The sequence below is a fragment of the Pteronotus mesoamericanus genome, unplaced genomic scaffold (assembly GCF_021234165.1).
Source record: "Pteronotus mesoamericanus isolate MK-2021 breed Mesoamerican mustached bat unplaced genomic scaffold, CSHL_Meso_final contig_2, whole genome shotgun sequence".
In the NCBI taxonomy this organism is placed as follows: domain Eukaryota; kingdom Metazoa; phylum Chordata; class Mammalia; order Chiroptera; family Mormoopidae; genus Pteronotus; species Pteronotus mesoamericanus.
The window spans coordinates 23,451,800-23,462,534 of record NW_026555084.1 but is presented as its reverse complement, the minus strand read 5'-3'; the positions used below and the strand labels follow the sequence as shown (position 1 = coordinate 23,462,534).

The following is a 10,735-nucleotide window of genomic DNA, read 5'->3' as shown; positions in this document are numbered from 1 at the left end:
TCCTCTCTAGTCTTTAAAATAAGCAATGACCATGCAACTCAAAATTTGAACCCAAAATTTGAATCAGAATTGTGGATCTTTCAGGTCCCCAGGTATGCTTTTCATCGTTGTTTTAATAGCTATATTGAGATGTAAGTCACATGCCATCCAATTCATCCACTTAAAGTGTACTATTCAATGGTTTTTATTATATTCACGGATATGTGTAACCATCACCACAATTTTAGAGCATTTCCATCACTTTAGACAGAAACCCCATAACCTCTAGCTGTAACCCCATACCCACAACCCCCAGACCTAAGCAACCCCGAATTTACTATCTGTTTCTATTAGATTTTCCTAATCTGGACTCTCATATGAATGGAATCAAACAATATGTGATCAGGCTTCTTTAATTTAATGTAATATTTTCAAGGTTCATTCATTCTTTTTTAAGGACAAATAATATTCCACCTTATGGATACACTACATTGTTTATCCATTTGTCAGTTCATGAATATTTGGGTTGTGTCAACCTTTCAGTTATTACGGATAATGCTACCATGAACATTTGTGTACAAGTTTTTGTATGGACATACATTTTTATTTTCTTGGGTATACACCCCGGAGTGGAATTGCTGAGTCATAAAGTAACTATGTTTAATCATTGGAGGAACTGCCAGACTGTTTTCCAAAGTGGCTACACCATTTTACATTCCCACCAGCAGTGTATGAGAGTTCCAATTTCTTTATATCCCTGCCAATCCAACTATGCCTTTGAGAAATAATAAGAACTGCAGTCCCCCCCTCAACTTGGGTAGCTACTACAGAGAGAACCAACAAGAAGATGGTAAAGAAATCTCTCTTTTAATCTAAGCCCATAGGATCAGCCAGAGGGAATACTGCCTTCTCTAGTACTCTCCCTGACTCCCCAGGCTAGATTAGCTACCCCCTGACATATGCCAAGGATACCTATATTTGTCTTTCTTCCCCACTAGACTGTAAGCTTTAGTCAGGAAGTAATCTGTATTGCTCTGACTTTGTCTGCAGTGCTTGAATGGGGTCTGGCAAATGGTAGGTAGACGCTTAATAAATGTTGATTGATTGACTGAACAAATGATTTAATACAATATTTCTCTATTGGTGGTCCAGGTAGGAGAGGAAAAGAACAGTCTTAGGGGCAAAGGGTACCAAGGAGAGAAGCAAGGAGAAGAGGATAGACAGAGAAAGGGAAAGGCAGGCAAGCAGGTTGGGGACCTACTCTCCCTTGTGGCCAGCCTTTCAATTATGATGTCAAACTCAGAACTAATGGACCTGTCCTAATCCTTTGCCTTTCATCTGGCTCAATTTTTTCTGGAATTTTTCCTTTTCTTTTTTGTTATTATTCCTAACATTTTGTCTTCAAGAAATAAGCAAGCAAGTAGAAAAGCAGTTATTACAGGTAGAATACCACATAAATCATCCCACTAAAATGATTTCAGAATTTAAAAGGATGTAGGTTAAGAAGGTTGAGTATGAAGGATTTTTAGGAAACGAAAAAACCATAATCTAGGTTTTCCTCCAAAAGACACACTAAACAGCCTATACCTAAAAATGGTATCCATCTTTTCAATATAACATGAGAACATGGCCCACCGCTCAGCCGTACTCATAATGGCTGGCCTTCCCTCCACACAATTCTGCCTTCTGCCTGGACTAATCTGTGAATCCGGTCGACACTATGTCATTGGTTACTTCATCTTTCCTTTGGAAAGTTTCCATTGGAAACTTCATCTTTCCTTTTCATGAATACTCAGGGTAGCTCTGTCTTCTCCATTTTGTGTGTTTGGAAGGAAAGAAAGCAAAATATATGAGATGCTAATGCAATTTCTTTTTTAGCACAGCTCCGCAGGACAATTACCCACCATATCTGCCTGGTTTTATAACTTTCATAACCCTCTTTTATGAACACACTGTGACAGTCAGATGCGGGCATTGATTATGGCAGCAGTCTTCAGCCACATTCCTATTTAATTGCAAAGCAGAGCTCCTGCCTCCTAGGCCAGCACAGCTCATGTGACTTTTTAAATTACTATATTTATGTAAGCCTTTTTCCAACCACAGTCTGTGTCCAACTCCATCAAACTGGAGAGGATTTGTGCTTGTCACTTCTCCAGTGGCTCTCTAGCCTTCTGACATAGGGTCTCTTGCTAGAATCAATTTAGGGTTCTGGGCTTTCTCAGCAGAAGTCTGTGCGCACAGGAAGCACTTTTTTTTTTTTTTCCATTATGACAAAACTGAGAAAAGATAATAAAACATGTTGGTAGATGCCAAGAGCAGTGGTTGATTCTCAGAGGCTCGCCTGGCAAAGGTGCCGGGTGCAATAGATCAGCAGAGCTGGTAGAATGCTGCGAAGGAGAGGAAAGGATCGGCTCTAGAATTTGGGGAATGGATTTAGGAATTACTGCTGCTGAACCTCGCCCCTCTGGGCCTCAGCTTCACCTGCTGTTCAGCAGGACAGAATCATTGAGTTCAGCTAGAGGAGGGAAGTTTTAGTGTTCAGAAGAAATGCTGGTAATTTGATGAGCAATCTGTCCAGACCGGGGATGTGGCCTCTGGTTGATTGTGCCACGATGCAAGTCTAGCAGAGAAAGCCAGTGTTTTTTTAGCTGCTGCAGCTTAGCTAAGGATCACACTACAGGCACCAGGGATGTCTGTAGGAGTGACAGGCATAATCTACACGAAAACTTACTAGAGATTCTGAAAACCAAGGTGACCTCTGTGGGTGGGCGATCCATTAGCCTAGTGAGAGTGCTCCTGGAGAGAGCCAGAAAGGGGAGCTGCGTGGGATAGGGGAAAAGCGTGGGTTGAGCCTGCAGGAACCGAAAGGCGACACACGTGTGAGAACCGACGTCACGGGAGTGCTCGGTGTAGGCACACAGGAAGCACAGCCGCCTTAGTACACACCAGGTTTTCTCTTTAGCCGTTCCAAACTCACCGCCCCTTCCGTCCGTAAGTAACAAATGGGATGACAGTAAAATGAACGTAGTCCCTGTTCCGTTCCTACCCATTCTTTTCTGGGGTCTAACTTCTGCACGGAATATAATCACCTAGGCCACCGCACTTGCATTTCCCCCCACCAACTCTTCCCTGGGCGGGGCTTCCGGGACCCGCTCACTGGGGCTCTGCCCCGTAGCGCCCCCGGGGCGGGGCTTCCTGCGGCTGCCGGCTTCCCTTTTCCTTGCGGCCTCTGCCGGGGCTGGAGTGGCCCTGCCGAGCTCCGGACTCTCGCGTGTGAGTAAGGACCAAGTAGGAAGAGGTCTTGGAGGTTTACCAGTCCGGGACGAGAGGCAGTTGTGGGAAGGCTTCTTTCAAGGCACGGGACGAAATTGGGGTTCGTTTTCTTGTGACCCCAGGTTTGGAGGGCACCTTAAAGAGTCGTTGGGACGTAGTAGCCCTAGAGTCGTCCTCCGTTTTCTACCATCCCTCTTGTCCCTGGAGAGTCACCTAGAGCTGGTCGCGGAGAGCCTCACTCTCCAGGCACGAGGCCAAGAGATTTGAGAAGGGTTGTAAGGAACACGTGTCTGGTGGAGTTTGTCAGTTAATTCAGCCCAAGCCCCTGAAAGGGGCAGGCCGTTTTTAGATTCGTTTTTAGTCCTGGACAATGACCTCCCTGTAGTTTACTTTTCCTTTAAATAATTTGGAGGCGGTTAGGAGTGCAGTTAGAGATGGCTGGGAGAAGGTATGGTCCTAGATAACCTAACCTTATATTAAAAAGATAAATTATAATGGTGGGTGGGGAGGAATGTTTATTAACATTGCAAACATTTTGGTTATTTTCAACCAATAGCCGAGGTCTTTGGCAATAATGTCAATCTGTCTCAAGTTCCTTTTAAAGTTCATGGCTCCTACTCCCCCCACCACCCAAAGCTAGTCAGGATTATCCTTTACACATCCATTACTGCATGCAATTATGTCTCTAAAGTGCTGCTTTTATAAATATTTTTTAAAAAAATATTTATTTATTTTTAGAGAGAGGGGAACGGAAGGAGAGTAACAGAAATGTCGACTGGTTGCCTTTCACATGCCCCTAACCAGAGACCTGGCCTACAACCCAGGCATGTGCCCTGACCAGGAATGGAACCGGCAACCTTTCAGTTGGCAGGCCAATGCTCGGTCCACTGAGCCACATCAGCCAGGGCTGCTTTTACAAATTCTTAAATCCCATAATCGAGGCCCTTCATAACCTAGTTTTAACCAACTTGCCAATTTTCACTGCCCGTTGCTCTCCCATGGTAACTTTCCCCCCTTTTTAAAACTTTTATTTATTTTTGCAGAGGAGAGGGTTGGGAGAAAGGAAGAAAAACCTCGATTGGTTGCATCTTGTTTTCCCCCAACTGGGGACCCCCACAACCCAGGCAAGTTCCTGCACCCTGAACGAACTGGCATCCTTTTGACTTGCAGATTGACCCCCAACCTAATGAGCCACACCAGTCAGGGCAACTTTTCCTGTCCACCCACTTGTATCCATCATCTCCTTGCCTGGAATGTAGATCCTGATAATAGCAAGTGTTTACTGTGTGCCCATTCTATACCAAATATCATCCTGTGGACATAATTTACATTTCATTTAAGCCTCCTAACCTACTTGTATACAGAGTACTATTAATAATATTCCGATTTTACAAATGAGGAGATTGAGATAGAGACTTTAAGTTATTTGTCAGTTGTTTCTTGGCTGTTAAGCTTCCTGATACTTATTTACCAGATCATTTATTTACTCCTGTTGAACTGTGGGTCATAAGTAACAATAACATGTGAAAATAATGCTAACCAAGGAAAAATTATTGCCTGCTATTTCTGTGGCTCAGGCCTCACCGTTTGTTTTTTTTAAGATTTTATTTATATATTTTTAGAGAGAAGGGAAGGAAGAGAGAGAGAAAGAGAGAGATCAATTGATCGATCAATGTGAGAGGGAAATACGTCAATCAGTTGCCTCTTGTATATGCCCCAACCTGGGACCAGGCATGTGACCTGACCAGGAATGGAACCTAGTGACCCATTGCTTTGCAGGCAAACACACAACCAAGTGAGCCACGCTAGCCAGGTCCTGTTATGGGGTTTTGATGGCAGGGGTCTTGAACTCCATGCAGGTGTTCACTAACTGTTGACTGACTCTAACCTGGAGTGCTTTGATTGATTGCAGTTCTGGACTTTGAACAGATGCAGCGTCAGGTAAGTGCAACTCCATTCGCCTACCTTTGGCTCCAGCTATAGGCAACTGCCTAGGTTGTCTTGTACCTAGGCAAGTGTTCCACTGCTGGGAGAGCAGCAGCCAGTAGCTGGTTGGCATTCTGGGCCTGGTTCATGCATGCCATCTCTGTTGTAAACTATACCAGGATGCCAGCATAGTTGCTTATCCACTCAGGTTAAATATATATGAGTGTAACTTTGCAGGGAGAAACCTAAAAATCCAGATCTTTCTGAGTTCTGGCTTAACAGGTTTGGCTGGTATGAATTTGTTTGAATCACACTTTGGAAACAAAAAAGGTAATAAAGCCATGAAGGGATGTATAAGTAGAGAAGAAAAGTGAGGCTTTTATTTTTTGAGCGCCTACCAAGTGCAAAGGGTACCTTATACAGGGAGGAAATCCCTGGTATTTTTGCTAATTTCACTGAAATCAAAGTTCATGGGTCCCCCACCATACAAAGCTAGTCAGGATAACCCTTTGTAGAGGGATTTCATAGCTGTATTTATCTATGAGAATGCCTTATAGGGGAATGTTGGTATGAATTTGCTCTAGAATTATGGGCATTCATTAGTTCATTAATAAAATATAAAAATAGCAATTGATTGAGGGACTCTTAAACACTAGGCCTAGCTTCAACCATACTAATTTCTGCTTTAGGCTGATAGTATCTTTGTGTTGGTTTCTTACTGATTTTCCAGGAGTGAACAGAGTTGTGGCCACTTTGGAGCAGTAAATCTTGAGCCCCCTTGGTAGTAATTTTGTTTTGGGATGCTAACTTTCTCAGAAGAGATGGTTCTCAGTTCTAGGCAAACACTTGTCACTCAGGGTGATGCTGGAGATTGTCCAATAGGGCTGACGTAGTTGCTGCTTCTGTGAAAAGTAACATCCTAGTTTCCATAGGAGGAACTGGTAAGGATGTTGGGAGGCAGGGAAGTTACTTATCAAAGCTAGTTTTGTTCTGTGAATTGGCTCCCCGTTAAAAGGATCCTCTTAGCTAAAAGTTGAGTGCTTTGTTTGAATATCTCAAATGTTAATTGTGGAATATAGCCTTTTATATATGGGGTCTTAAGACTAGTGATATTTAGAGGGCTTGGGGGATGGCTAGTTTTAATGATAATTATAGGCAAGAAAAAGGCAAATAGTGGAAAATAAAATAATTTCTGGAGATATAAAATATGGTTAAATTATAAATGTCAGGCGATATTCTGTTTACATCTCTACAGAAAAGCAGCGCTAGGAGCTGCTGTTTTAGTCCGGGGTGTTGACCAGTGATACTTTTTCTTTTTAGGATGACTTGAAAGTAGGGCATCCTTGGCCCTCCTGAAGAGAGGAAATTAGTGGCAGGTGGACAGTCTGGAGTTTTCAGGTAAATATCCCTATTCATTCCAACATTGACTATGTGTCAGCCCTCTGTTAGTTGGTGTCCATCAAGAAACACTGGGAGGCAAAATTACCTATATTTGCCCCCAGTAAAGTAAGGCCTGGGTATGATTTTGATGGTTATGGTCTGAAGGAATATGGGGTCTATGACAGTATCTGTATCATTCCATCTAAGGAATTTATAGGGAGATAGTAATACTGTATCTTGCCTTTTTCACTACTAGCTCCCAAGCACAGTGCCTGGTGCATGGGAAAGGGGTTCTTGTTTGCTGTTTATTTAAAGGATTTGGCAACAGGGTCTACAGCCAGTGCTTCCAGGCCTCTGTTTTGTACTTAAGATTTAATTCATGGATATATCTGCATCCGTGTCTTTTGCCTTGGGTGCCTGGGTATCTGAAATGCATAAGAAAGCTGTTTCAAGAATTATCCAGCAGTTGTCAGCTATCCAGGCTAATGTGATGCCATGGATGGTGTTACACTGTTGGAAGAGCAAGCACTGCCTTTAATGAGGTCTGGCTTCAAGCACTGTTTTGGTGTTGTAGCCAAGTACCTTTCGGCAGTGTTTTGCACCTCTGAGAGTGGAATAACTCCTCGTGTGGAGTTGGTCCTAGTCTGGGTGCGAACAATTTTTTTGTTAGAAAAGGACCTTTGTTAGGGACAACGTGTCATTCCTTTTCTCTAAATCCTAGGTGCCTTCACCTGAATGAGAAACCTGTCTCCATCAGGACCTCAGATGTCTGATAGGCAACCCTGTGTGACACCAAAATAAGTAATGTATGTAGTCCTTTTGTCAAGTAGGTTCTAACTAACTTGCTTCAGCTCAGATGGATGGTATGAAATAATAAAAAGAAATATATTGGCCTCTGCCCCTGGTTCCTGGCCCAGAGCTCCTAAAACACTTAAAATTTCCTAAGTGATAAGAGCACCATGAGCACCTTGTATTTAATACTCAGTTTTTGACTTTGGTTCCTGACTAGTCAGAGCTCCTAAATCCCATGGAATTTCCCAAGTGATAGGAGTGTCTTCTAATGTCACCCAGGTCACCAGAAAAACCAAGGACTGAAACTTAGAATTTTCAGCCCTCCAATCCCCCATTCTCCAGAGAGGGCTGAGGGGCTGAAAATGGAGTTGATAATTGATCATGCCTATATGGTGAAGCCTCCATTAAAAAACTCCAGTAGTGTGGGATTCAGAGAACTTTCAGGTTGGTGAAAACATGGAGGTGCTGGGAGAGTAATGCACCCAGTGAGGGCATGGAAGCTTGGTATCCCTTTCCACATCCTGTCCTATGCCTCTGCCATCTAGATGTTCTTCAGTGTCTTTTATTATGTCCTTCTATAATAATTTGGTACTCAGTTTTCCTGAGCTCTGAGCTGCTCCAGCAAGTAAGTTGAACCTGAGAAGGTTGTAGAAACCTCCATTTTTGTTTCATTTTGTTTGTTTTTTGTTTAAATCCTCACCCCCAGCGATACGTTTTTTGATTTGAGAGAAACATTGATTGGATGCCTCCCATATATGTCCTGATGGGGAATCAGCCCCCAACCTTTTGGTGTGTGGGATGATGCTGCAACTAACTGAGCCACCTGGCCAGGGCGGAACCTTCCAATTTTTAGCCTATCAGTCAGAAGTACGGGAACAACTCGATTTCTGATTTGTGGAGGTGTGTAGGGGACAGTCATGGGGAATGTGTCCTTAACCTGTGGTGTCTGATGCTGTTTCCAGCTGTAGATAGTGTCAGAATTGAGTTAAATTGTAGGAAACCCAGCTGGTGACACAGATTTGCTTGGTTTGGGAAAAAACTTACATATCTGTGTCAGAAGTGTTGAGAGTGTGGTAATTGTGAGAGAGCAAAGGAAAAACAAGTGAGGTTTTATTTCAGGTGGAAAGCTAAACCTAAACTAAACTCTCATTTCCTAGAGCTCTGCTATGCAATACATGTGGCTATTTGAATTGACAAAAATTAAATAAAATCAATTTTCTCCACCTCAGTATCTCGTGACTACCATATTGGAAATCTCAGAATAATTCCACCAATGCAGACAGCTTTATTATACATTGTTTTTCTAGAGGAGAGGGGTTGGCAATCTTCCTGTAAATAGCCAGATAATATTTTAGGCTTGCATACCACATAATCTTTGTTGCAACTACTCAGCTCTGCAGTGGCAGTATAAACGCAGCCAGAGACAACATGGCAGCAAGTGAGCATTACTATGTTCCAATAAAACTTTATTTATGGGCACTGAAATTAGAATTTCATAAAATTTCAGTGTCACAAAAAGCATTGTCCCCCAAACCATTTAAAGCTTAAGGATCTTTCAGAAACAGGTGGCAAGCCAGTATTGGCCTGCAGACTATAATTTAGCAAGCCCTGTTCTAGTGAATGAAATTTAGGCCATGAGACTTGACAGCTCATTAGTGATAGACTCAGGGCTAGAGCCAACATGTGAAAAATTCCATGTTAGCAAGACTACCATACAACCTTCAACTCTTCATGTTTTAGAGGACTAAGGTGTTGTTAGTAGTACAATCGTTCTTATTTCTTTTTTTTTTTTTAATTTATATTTATTTTTAGAGAGGGGAAGGGAGGGAGAAAGAGAGGAGAGATAAATCGATCAGTTGCCTCTTGCACGCCCCCAACGGGGGACCCAGTGCACAACCCAGGCATGTGCCCTGACTGGGAATCGAATCAGTAACCCTTCAGTTCACCGACTAGCACTCAGTCCACTGAGCCACACCAGCCAGGGCAGAATAGTCCTTATTTCTTAGATTTGGGGTTTATGTATAACTTTTGCATGGATTACTTTGATCACTGCTTCTCCTCTTTTAATGTATACTTAAAAAAGAGGTCCTAAGAAAGAACAGCGGTCTTTAATTTCCAGCAGAGCCTAATCACAGCCTCAGTCTTAGATAGTGAAATAGAAATGGCTTCTAAGGAGGAATATTTACATATGAATAGCCAGGGTTTAAAATAGGGGATCTCATTCCCCTGAGCAGATTGACTTCCTGACCATGGTAACACATGCTACCCAGGTGCAGAGAGAGGTCCCTATGTTACTACTTGAAAAGGGATAATTTATTTGGTATTTGTTCCTGTAGTTAATACCCTAAGAGGTTTCAGTGGCTTAATCATGCACATTTAGGTAATTTAATGGGACTTCCTACTTGATAAGTGAAGTTTAATTAGTCACCTATTACTCCCTATTAACTTGATTCCCCCCCCCCGCCCCCACCCACCATGAGTCTAAGAAGATGAAGTAAAACATTTCAAAGTAGCTTTTTTTATTCATTTCTTCTCTTTCCCTATCTTTTTCTCATGCTGCAATGGAAGCTGAAATTGGACTGGCAGGTTACCAGTCTGTAAATATCCAAGCTGCCACCTCCGGCCATAAGTAACAGTAAACACAAGTGCCCCTCTTTGTTGCTCTGTTAACATTTCAGGCCCCAGTCCTGTACCATACTAAGGAAAAACTAAAGCAGGGTGAGTAGGGGACCCCAAGTATTGAATGCTATCCTGTCACCTATCAATTTATTTCCCTGTCAGGATCAATAGAACTACTGTCAATGGACTTCTGCATTGAAATTTTGGATTACATCTCTAATTTTAATCAGGAAAACAAAATCCCATAGGAATAAATTCTGCAGGCACCAAAGAAACGTGGAAAAGAGACTCAATGCCTAGGAATTTACACAAAGAAAAACAACCTTACAAGAGCAACTAATTAAGAACTTTAAAAAGTGACAATGACTCCTATTAATTTAATCTTGTTGCTTAATTGGGGCTTTATAAATAGCTCCAGTTAATGCTCCTGTCAATATTCTCTGAGGAAACAATTTCACTGAATTAACAAATCAACTATAATGCTTAGAATGTCTGCTTAAAAACACCTTTCTGTTTATTGCTATTTTAATGAGCCAGCTTGGTCAGTTATGTATTTGTCCATTGAGTACCGTCAGGCCTGGTTTAAAGGGGCCCCTGTTACTTTGGCTCTCCTTGTTCTCCAATAAAAACCCTCTGGGGTGTGAGAATGTTCTATGCTGTTTTTACTACCTGGGAAGGGGGTGACAAAATGGACCTTGAAATTTCTTTTGTTTTAGAATAGTTGTAGATATATAGAAAAGTTACAAAGATAGTACAAAGAATTCCT

General features: G+C 42.2%; 1 protein-coding gene and 1 non-coding gene across 5 annotated transcripts in view; both read left to right on the top strand.

Annotated features, from left to right (window-relative positions):
- Positions 1-3,086: 3,086 nt before the first annotated feature.
- MATR3 (matrin 3) overlaps positions 3,087-10,735 on the top strand; it is a 47,393-nt gene continuing 39,744 nt past the window's right edge. For 2 of the 4 annotated variants that reach the window (XM_054568376.1, XM_054568375.1), the window contains exons 1-4: positions 3,088-3,252; positions 5,165-5,193; positions 6,499-6,576; positions 7,280-7,364. The gene's annotated coding sequence lies outside the window, so the exon portion shown is untranslated. Of the gene's footprint in view, positions 3,253-5,164; positions 5,194-6,498; positions 6,577-7,279; positions 7,365-10,735 lie in introns of all 4 variants that reach the window. The other 2 variants (XM_054568379.1, XM_054568378.1) reach the window with 2 other exon arrangements.
- LOC129066799 (small nucleolar RNA SNORA74) lies at positions 7,017-7,217 on the top strand. The gene has a single exon (XR_008528734.1). It is a non-coding gene; the product is annotated as a small nucleolar RNA SNORA74 (small nucleolar RNA).